General features: G+C 44.3%; 1 non-coding gene across 1 annotated transcript; it reads right to left on the reverse strand.

The window, feature by feature from the left end:
* Positions 1-7669: 7669 nt before the first annotated feature.
* TRNAQ-UUG (transfer RNA glutamine (anticodon UUG)) lies at positions 7670-7741 on the reverse strand. The gene has a single exon. It is a non-coding gene; the product is annotated as a tRNA-Gln (tRNA).
* Positions 7742-10886: the final 3145 nt, after the last annotated feature.

Here is a 10886-nt window from a genome sequence, read left to right on the forward strand (position 1 = left end):
TTGCGGCTTGGCGGTCCTCTCCTGGTGAGCCAGCGACGCCTTCTGCTTCCTGGTGCGGCGTCGTCTTCTTCTTCTTCCCGGGGGTTGCTTCTCGGCGGGGGAAGAGGCCTCGTCCTGGTGGCCCCCCTCCCGGCCTGGTGACCCCGGGGTAGCTGGTGGCTGCGCTGCGTCGCCCTCTTCTTCTTTCTCCTGGCTGGCGGCGGCGGCGTCGGTCGCTGCTAACACTCGACTGCGTTCCCTGTCCTGGGGGGCGCACATCGAGGTCTGCAACTCGACAGACGTGCAGGCTGGCTGGACCTGGGCAGCAGCCTCAGAACGCCAGGGGGCGTCCTTCTCCACCGCTGTGCTGCTCTCCACCATCACGGGCGCGTTCCTGGTTTGCGCCCGGGTAACAGGCCCTTCCTGGTAGGCCTGCGTCTGCGACCACTTCGCCCTGGTTGTCGCCTTGTTGGTCTGCGTGTACTTCGTAAAGTACAGCTTTCCAACTGGGGTCGCGCCGTCGCGACGCTCGGGAGCGTCGCCGTCGTCCTCGGTCGTTGGCTCCGTCTGCGAGGCTGCCTCCTGGTAGCCCGAGACGTCCAGGTGCTCCCTGAATCCTGGTAGCCGGGCAACCTGGAACTGCTGGGACGTGCGCTCCTCGTAGACCTTGAAGCTAGCTGCGTCATTAGGCCGGATGATGATCGCCCAGCCAGGGACCATATGGCCGATGATCTGCAGGAGTGGCTCCCCAATGGACTCCGCCGTCGCATTGAGGTGGTCGAATACTCGAAGCGTCCCCTCGTGATCGCGCTCACCCCACCGGTTGAACACCACCAGCCCAGGGCGTTCATAGCGGGGGGCTGCCACCGTGTTGAGCGCGTCTTGTATCTTGTCGAAGGCTCCTTCGTAGTCTTGGTCGACCAGTCTCACTGGTAGGGTCGGCTTCTCCATCCTGTCCTCCTGTAAGAAATCCTGAAACAGAAGAAAGAGCGAGCACTGAGAAGTGCTACAGCTCAGACAATGCTCCTTCGAAAATGTACTAATAAGTACAAGTGCCTGGCTGATACTTGAAAAGTACAGAGCGCCTGGCAAGGAGAGAGAGAGCGCAGCGAGAGGCACGTATGTCCTTTCACTACGGCAGTCAGCTCGTCCCTTACAGTGTCTGGGTCTTGGATATATTTATAGCCTACGGGCAAAATGGTCAGGGGGGAGGTGAATTATGTCCCTGTTGGAAATGACAGTGCGGTAATCGGAGTCCTTGAACGACGTGATAACAATCGAATTAAAGCTTATACCCTCTACTTTCTACTGAACACATATGAAACCAAAGCGATCAGTAGGTTATTCATAATTTTAAAAGCGTCCTTTTGGAAGATTACGCGTCATGTTTCATCATGCAATATCTCCCACCTTTTTCCACATGTTGTCAGATTTCAGTAGTCGCCTTTGATCTGCGTACTACTGTATGATAGGCGTCATTATTGATCCATTAATAAAGTATTGTATTTATATGCATTGACAGTCAGCATAAAATACATTGGTTCGAATGGGACCCGTTTCATAAATTTAGAAAAATTATCTCATATAGAAGTATTCTTCTTCTTCCTCTTTTTCGTAAATTATGGTGAAGTGGTACTAATGAATGCGGTGTTGAATTTATAGTGGGCATTTATTTTCCAAAAGTTAACACACCTTAATTCGGCCCGGTCTCCAAAAACCTCCATCTCCGTGCGTAGCGTTATCTTCTCTTCTCGCTCGCTCGGAAAGAGAGCGCGGTTTCAAGGTTAGCAATACTGCGTTGCCCTCTTCTCATAACAGCGTAGGAAAAATGCTCCTACCGGGCGAGTTGGCCGTGCGCGTAGAGGCGCGCGGCTGTGAGCTTGCATCCGGGAGATAGTAGGTTCGAATCCCACTATCGGCAGCCCTGAAGATGGTTTTCCGTGGTTTCCCATTTTCACACCAGGCAAATGCTGGGGCTGTACCTTAATTAAGGCCACGGCCGCTTCCTTCCAACTCCTAGGCCTTTCCTATCCCATCGTCGCCATAAGACCTATCTGTGTCGGTGCGACGTAAAGCCCCTAGCAAAAAAAAAAAAAAAAAAAAAAAAAAAAAAAATGCTCCTTCCGGACTGGCGCGTCGCGGATCATACCCCGGTTTGACATACAGAATGCTAACTACTGCGTTATATGTCACAGGATGTTGCGGAAAACGGCATATATAATTAGCCAGAGCTCATAACATGTCCATGGCATGATGGTGAACGGTCACAGTATACCGGGTGGTACAGCTGCCCCTATTTTTTTCCCGAATATATGCAACCAGCTAGGACGTAAATGCCTCTTAGTCCCACCTTGCGCAACACCTTACAGCAATGTTATGTGCAGTTAACCCGATGTAGACTTCTCCGCACAATGGAAAAATGGTACAAGAGGCAGTAAGTGAGGTCCATCTCAAAAACACTGTACCATTTTATGTAGAGCGGTGTCCAATACTCTGCTAATTTTTACGAAATGTTACTATACTGTACAAACCATAAACACGCCTATAGCTGTCGGTAGAGAAATGCGCACCTGATTGGTCCAAGAGGCCATTTTCTTTTGATAGAAAGGGCGGTCGTGGTATCATAGAAAACGTGATAGGGTAAGACCAATTACAGACATGTCAATGCACCACCATTTTGTACAGTCTCATCACATCGAAATTGATAGAAACGTGTTTTGCACTGTAGTTTATAATCTGTGGCACGCAAATGCTGTACAGCAGATGTGATAGCTTACGCCATGTAATTACTACCGTTAGAGCGATCAAAAAAGGCATAAAACGGGACCATAAGGCTGTAACTCATCAGTAACTTGTCGAAGCGGGAACTTCCGCTCTCCTCGTGAATACAGAGTTACAAGGCTGGCGCTTGTACGTTGCAAATAGCTGCGCGGAATTACGTATGGAAGACGTACATCGATAGGTTACTTGAAGCAGGAAGGGTTCCAACCATTCTTCAGTCATGCATTTTTTAATGTCATTTCGTATTCGCCTAGGCATCGTTTACGAAGACCTTTCTGAAGTCTCCGATATTCTTCTACGGAAGTTATAATAAGCAGGTATCATAAATATCGCCACATACGCACCGATTGTGAATACCACCTGAAACATAACGCTGGACTCATTCAACCAAGTAACGCGTAGAAAATGGTTGCAACTATCTGGGCGTAAGAGAGACGCGATTCTTTAATTCACTGTGGTGTTTGCACATTTGAGTTCAGAACTTTTAACATCAACGATCAGTATCGAAGCGATAGCCTAGGTAATTCCATTAGTACAGAGCTACGAGACAAATCCTTTCTCGCCTGCAGTGGCTACATGGCACCAATCGCAGCGAGCATACGATATGTCAGCAGGCATTTAGAGTTCGAATTAAGTTACGAGCTTTTCAATTTTATTTTAATATTATACTTGTAAGGCCATTCGTAATAAGTATTTAACGTTCTTAAATCTCAAAAGTAATTTGCCACCTTTACAAAGAAAGCATACATACGAAAGGAATAATAACATGCGACTTCCATATGGCAAACGACTACAGGGAATGAAGCGCAGTGCACGTGTTGTCAACATCCTGACCCACCCATTCAACCAAGCAACAGCGCACGTTCGACTCGAAGACCAACTAACAGCGGTCTACACTTCATACGTAGGGCACATGAAACAGCATATCGTAATCCTAGCAGCAACGTGTGAGCACGTACTGTACGGTTAGCACGAAAGCAAACATTATGTATTCACGGGATGATTATGTGAATATGGTACTACTTTATGGAGAAGCAAGGCAAAATGCACGGGAAGCCAGACGCTTGTATCAAGAACGATTTCCTGGACGAAGGCTGCCAACTGCAGATACATTTCGACCTGTTGAAAGACGGTTGCGTGCAACGGGGTCATTTCATACATTACCCCCCGTTCGGGATGCTCCAGTGACGTCTGGAAATAACGACGAAGCTGTTCAAAATGCAATTGCATACAACCCGCACACAAGCTCACGGGCCATAGGAAATGAACTGAACATCAGTCATGTATCTGTACTGCGAATATTGCACCGCCATAAATTCTACCCTTTCCATCAACAGCTGCACCAGGAACTTCACGGAGATGACTTTCCAAAACGGATAGAATTTTCGCAATGGATATTACAAAGAGTTGAAGCTGATGCGAATTTCTTAATGGACATTCTCTTTAGTGATGAATCCAGATTTCACAACAACGGAACTGTTAATCGTCACAACTTGGAGCGTTGAAAATCCTCACTGGATCAGGGGAGCTCGATTTCAGGTACAATGGGCCGTCAACGTGTGGTGCGGGATACTAGGTGACAAGATAATTGGACCATATTTCTTCGAAGGAAACCTCACGGGACGACGCTATCTAGAGTTTCTTCGTGAGTAACTCCCACTCTTATTGGAGGATGTGCCCCTTATGACACGGTTACGGATGTGGTTCCAGCAGGATGGAGCTCCCCCACACTGGTCGTTGGCAGTACGGAACCACTTGCATAGGACATATCCTGGAAGATGGATTGGACGAGGGGGTCCGGTCACATGGCCGGCTAGATCACCTGACCTTACTCCACTCGACTTTTTCCTCTGGGGTTATTTAAAGGAAAGAGTCTATGAGCAGGAGCCTGAGAGCCCGAATCATTTACGGCGGCTCATCACGGAAGCCTGCAGGCAGATTCCACCACATATGTTGCAGCAAGCAAGAATGTCTCTCCTCCGCCGTGCTCAGATGTGCATTAACGAAGCAGGTGGTCATTTTGAACATTTGCTTCATTAATCGAATGGTCATGCATAAGCCCATCGCACCGCTGTCGGTACAATCTCACTTTATTGCAAATAGCCCTTTTAAGAGCTCCTTAAAAAACAAACATAGCTGAGTACCTGCAATGTGAGAACTGATCATGATTTAGATTTGTCGTCAACAACACGACTCTCACGAACATCAACAACGCAATAAAAATATTCGTCGTACACAGAACTCGAACCGCGTACTAACGAACACCGGTACTCTCCTCCAACTTTTAGCAAGCTCGGCTATCACAGGTTGCTGTTTAGCGCTGTTGTGTTGCTGCTACTTCTAATCATTTACCAATAATATTCTCTGTACAGGACGTTTCTGCGACACATAATTTTCACGATTCTTTACCATCAATCGGTATTTTATCATTAATGCTGATTTGCTTGACACGAATAAACGCATTATGGAAAGCGTTGTAAGAGCAGACATTGTAGTGAGTAGTCAAGGTCAATATTTTTAGGTTCGAATATAATCTGCGGGTTGCATAAAACTGTGTGAATAGGGGCAGCTGTACCACCCGGTATATCCTCAAAATTTCATTTCCTTATGTCCAGTAGTTTTGGCTCGGCGATGATGAATCATTCAGTCAGTCAGTCAGTCAGTCAGTCAGTCAGTCAGGACAAGTTATTTTATATATATAGATGAAGATACTAAATACCAATTTTTACATTTGTAAACTTTCAAAATTTTGAGATATAGATACACTCATTTTAGAAATTCACCCCCCCCCTTTTCACCCTCCCATTAATTGGATCTTCCGAAAACAAAAAAAATACATGTTTCTTTATTTTTAAGAGAGATCAAAAGTACAAATTTTCAGGTCTGTAATATGTTCAGTTTCTGAGATATGAGTACCGGTATCCTGATTAAAGGCATTCAACCCCTTTTTCACCCTTTTTACCCCTCCTATTGGGATTTTCTGAAAACAAAAAATACGTATTTCCTTATTTTTAAAGAAGATTCTAAATGCCAATTTTTACATCTGTAAACTTTTAAAGTTTCGAGATATAGATACACTCATTTTAAAATTTCACCCTCCCCCTTTTCACCCCCTTAGCGACGGAATATCCAAAAATCCTCTCTTAGCGAGCACCTACATGTTAATATGAATGTATCCCCAAAATGTCATTTCTGTATGTCCAGTAGTTTTGGCTCGCGATGATGAATCATTCAGGACAAGTTACTTTATATATATAGATACTGTCGAACCGCTGGCTGGATTGAGACCCTGAACGGTTTGTCAAGATCTGAGTGGACGGAAACTCTCAAGCGTTCTCTAGGACGAGGGTGAGACGCAACCCGCAGCACTGTCTGCAGCGAGATTGAAATCCTTGCAAACGTTCCCGGTTCTTGACCAACGCGAAGCTCCTTATTAGAAACATCAAACATCATAGAATCCGGGCAAGGATCGCGACTGCTTTTTCCCCAGCAAGGCGCAAGATCTGGAAGTGTATGAAGTAGTTCCTTGTATTGCCACAGGAGAGGGCAGCAGACGAATCGGCATAATCGATATCGACCGCAGAAAGTATACTAGGCAGATCAAGAGAGGTGTCGATGTTAAAAATAAAATGCTTTAGAGACTTCCGGAATTTGTAGCATTATAGTAGTTACGTAGTTAATAGGTATCAGAGAAGCTGACAAAATTATCAACAATTTATGAAATCAGAGGGTTCTCCATAGTTGCCTTAAAGTAAGAAACCGGTTAAGCGAACTGAAGTGGCAACGGGGGATGGGGAGGGGAGGAGAGCTGATCCGGATTTTTAAAAATCGGTTAAGCCATGAATATCTGTTAATAATTTTTTGAAGTCCAAATGAGTTTAAAACACTTTCTGTAGGCTAAAATTGTTTTATTAACGTTAAAATTGCATTTTCAGGATTACAGAACAAAAATATAGGCCATATACTTAGTATGAATCACTCGTTCAAAAAGCTCAGTAATTGTTTCTTGCGTCCTTCCAACGTTTTCAAGCAGTAATGTCCCGCCACCCTTCATTACTTGGACGTCAACCGGCGTTGATTCACTGCATTGTCAACAAATAGAAATATATGCACACACTATAGTTTGTGTTGCTTTACAAGAGAATTTTGGAGGCATTTCGAATATCGCGGGTTTCGGTTAATGGAGTTGTACTGCATATTAGCGCTCAAAACGTCAATTTAACTTTTACTGAATCCTGTGTAGCTGTACTATCCATCCGGTCTTCACATGAGAAATGACTTATAGCGACCTTCCCATCGTCTTTTTCCGGTAACGCTAAGATATTTCTTTCTTAAGCTGTTTAGCTTTCATGGTTCGTTTTTCCCTCGGAATCAGCGAGGGATCTGACCTATACCGCCACAGGGGAAGATCGGAAGGGATAGAAAAGGAAGAGGGAAGGAAGCGGCCTTGGGAATAAGTTAGGTACCAACCCGGCATTTGCATGGAGAAGTGGGAAACTGAAAACCTCTTCGAGATGGCTGAGGTGGGAATCGAGCCCTCCCTCACCCCCTCTACTCAGTTGACCTCCCGAGGCTGAGTGGACCCTATTCCAGACCTCATACCACTTTTCAAATTTCGTAGCAGAACCGGGAATCGAGCCCGGGCTTCCGGGGTTGGCAGCTACACTACACCACAGAGGCGGATCCAAGATCTGTGTAATGTAACAATCTTATTCACAACGTGTACACTACTGTACTTAGAATTCTGTATACAATGTAGAATTCCGTAGAGAAACACGTGTACATCAGCAGCTAGTACCGAATACAAGCACATACATGAGGCTTCGCGGCGTAAAAGAAGCATCAAGCCTTATGAACGCAGGAACAATATACACCTCATATTTCAATGGAAGAGAGATTAAAAAAAAGCAGGTCCCACCGAGATTCGAACTCGGATCGCTGGATTCAAAGTCCAGAGTGCTAACCATTACACCATGGGACCACGAAGTAACAATATTTAGAAAGAGCACTTCAGCACTATTCGGTGACTCAGCTTTCCGATAAAGGTTTGCATTCCACGTTTGTTGTCGGTCGAGCGAAGTCAGTCGTGTAGTTGACTCCTTCTCCGCTACGGCGCGTGACCTGCCCGACCGCTCTGCGCTAGACATTCTGAGCAGTATCGCCAACTTAGCTTTTTTTCCCGTCTAAATCTAACTTATTTCACCCAACGTGCCCCTTGTGATGTGGCGTTATGGCCCACCCGGTTATGAACGAAGACTTACTCTCTTTCCCTATGTTCCCTTCTTGTATGATATGGCAGCAACAGCGAAACTAGCTATGATCACTTAGTCATGTTGCAAGGTATGTGCCTTTATGATGTAATACTGACATCCCTTTTCATCCTTCTGTTTTACTATCGTCCGATGACCTCATAAAACGTCCTTACTTGTGGCAGGCTCCTCACTCTCATCTATCCTGTCCGACCCCCCTTGGTCAACTCTTGTCCTTTTCCGACCCCGACGGTATTTGGTCATAGGCCTACGGACACTTTCACGCCCTTCATGGCCCTGGTCTTGCTTTGGCCGATGTCCACCAAACTCCTAGCTCCATAAGTGGATCGGATCAAATCGAAGATTGACTGTTCGCGACCGTAGACTAGCCAGAGCAGATTGCCAAGTTAACGGGTGAACATATTGCAAATCGCTTTGTGTCCCATATTATTATTTGAATGAAACGTAGTTATCTTTTCTTCGATTTTGGTTCTGAATTTACACCTGTCCTGTACAATGCCTTCCGAGATGTTGATCTCGGAAAATAACAGCTCAAATATTATTTCTGTTTGTGCGTTGTAATTCTGTACTCTTCTTAGAGTACACAAATGGAAATTATTTTTGCCCGTCACAATATGGACGATGGTCCGGTTCCGTGGCTAAATATTTAGCGTGCTGGTCATTGGTTCAAGGGATCCCGGGTTCGGTTCCCGGCCAGGTCGGTGGTAATTGGATAATTCCGATGGCTGCGGGGCTGGGTATGAAAGCAGCCTTCAGCATTAGGTAGCGCCCCATCCTCAGAAACACAGGTCGCCTAAAAGGTGTCAACTTGAAATACCTGTACCAGGCCTATTTGGAGGCTACACGCCATTATATTATTACTTTACATCGTTATGCTCCACTTAGGAACTCGATTGAACCAGCTTAGCTGATGTTGGCCTTCTTCTCCTCCCAAAATCTCTTAATCCTCTCGCTGAGCTGCTTCCTTCGTTCTTCTGTCGAAGTTACAGTGGCTCTGGTGTTGGGTTTGTCGTCAAACTGGTGATTGTCGATTTTGGTTCTGAATTTACATCTGTCCTGTACAATGTCTTCTGAGATGTTGATTTCCCGGAGATCTGTTTCAGTTTCACGAAGCCAGGTGTTTTGGTTTTAGATGAAAGGGCCAGGTTGAGAATTCTTTTAGTTAGTCTGTTACTGTCCATCCTGATGTGTCCATAACATTTTAATCGGCTTTTCTGGAAAGTGTGATTTTTTTTCAAAATGACAATATATTTAAGTTTTTATTTCCGAGATATTGATTTTTTATTGTACCTGTTCCAAGTGATCCTGCAAGCTTTCTGTAGTTTGGAAATTCTTTCTTTATTTTCTTCGCGGTTTAAACTAGAGGGCTGAATAATTTCTCCCAAATATTCGAATTGGTTCACCTGAAGGGTGTTGCCGAATTTAGTTGTGTTTCCCGTCTAAGTATCGTGAAGTTCTTTCCATGTATTGAGTATCCTCATACGAGATTTGAAGTCTCGTTTTGATGGGAGTTTCATTCAATTTTTCAATGGAATGAATGGTTCTTGTGTGTTATTAGAAAGGATTGCTATGTCATCCGCAAAGGCCAGACAGTGAAAGTGAATTCTATGTTTAAGTAGTCTGCCAAGGGTTTTTTTTTAATATCCATTTCCCAGGTGCTGATTACTGTTCAATCTTGTACTTGAGAAAGTAACGGAGATAATCAGTCTCCTTAATGGACCCCGGTGTTTATAGTAAAAGGCTCAGATATTTCACCTAGGAATTTAACTTTTGAAGTAGTACCAGTTATTTTTTGTCTGATCAATGCCCTTGTTTTTTATCCACTTGAAATTCTTCTGGAGTATTGATAAGTGTTTGACGGTTTATAAAGGCATATGCTTTTTTGAATTCTACAAAAGTAATGACAGTTTGTCTGGTTTTGCGTATTTGTAATCGTTTTAAGATTAAGGATTTCGTCTGTTTGTTTCTCAAGTCTAGCGAGCAGGGCTTTGGAAAACATTTTGTAAGCAACTGCTCAAGCTAATTCGTCTAATTATTGATGTGGTTTTTATCCTCTTTCTTGTGTAATGAATGGATTAGGGCACATTTCCAATCTTCAGGGATTTCTTCAGTGATTCAGATGTTTTCAGGAATAAAGTGGATTTTCCGAGCTACGCTCTCGCCTATCTTCAGCATTTCGGCCATTATTCCATCTTCTCCTGGGGCTTTGTTGTTTTTGAGATCACGGATTGTTTCTTTGAATTCTTCCGATGTTGGGGGTTCTGAATCTTGGTTAGATGAGGGTGTTTCAAAGGTGAGTTGTTCTTTAGGGGATTCACAGTTTAACAGATCCTTGAAATAGTGCTAGAAGCTTACAGTTGGCTTGATTATTCGTTTCTAATGATCCATCCGGGCAATTGAAGCAAATACCAGGTGCCTTATAATTTGATAATTCTTCTCGGAAAGTTTTGTAGTAGTTACGTGTATTGATTTTGTAAAATCTTGTTCAAATTCTACCAGTCTGTAGTGATCATATTTGCGTTTCTCAGACCTGATTTTTTGTGTTTGTTTCTGTATTTTTGTGAATTCCCACCGGGTTAGTTCAGTTTTATGAGAATTCCAATTCTGCCAGGCTTTAATTCTAAAGTTTATGACCTTGTCGCAGGTTTCATTCCACTACTTATGTTTGCATTTCCTGCGTGGTATGCCAACATTCTGAGAAGCTTTCAAATGTATGTCTTTGAGTTCTACGCCCTTCGAAGGATTGTGAGTAGAGTACGTCCAATAAAAGTACTAGTGTTCTGTTTAAGAAATTCCGGATCGACCCTCAGGGTTTTTGTTATTCTTGGTTTGGACCTGATCCGTTCAAATTTTACC

This window comes from Anabrus simplex, chromosome 2 (assembly GCF_040414725.1).
Source record: "Anabrus simplex isolate iqAnaSimp1 chromosome 2, ASM4041472v1, whole genome shotgun sequence".
NCBI lineage: Eukaryota > Metazoa > Arthropoda > Insecta > Orthoptera > Tettigoniidae > Anabrus > Anabrus simplex.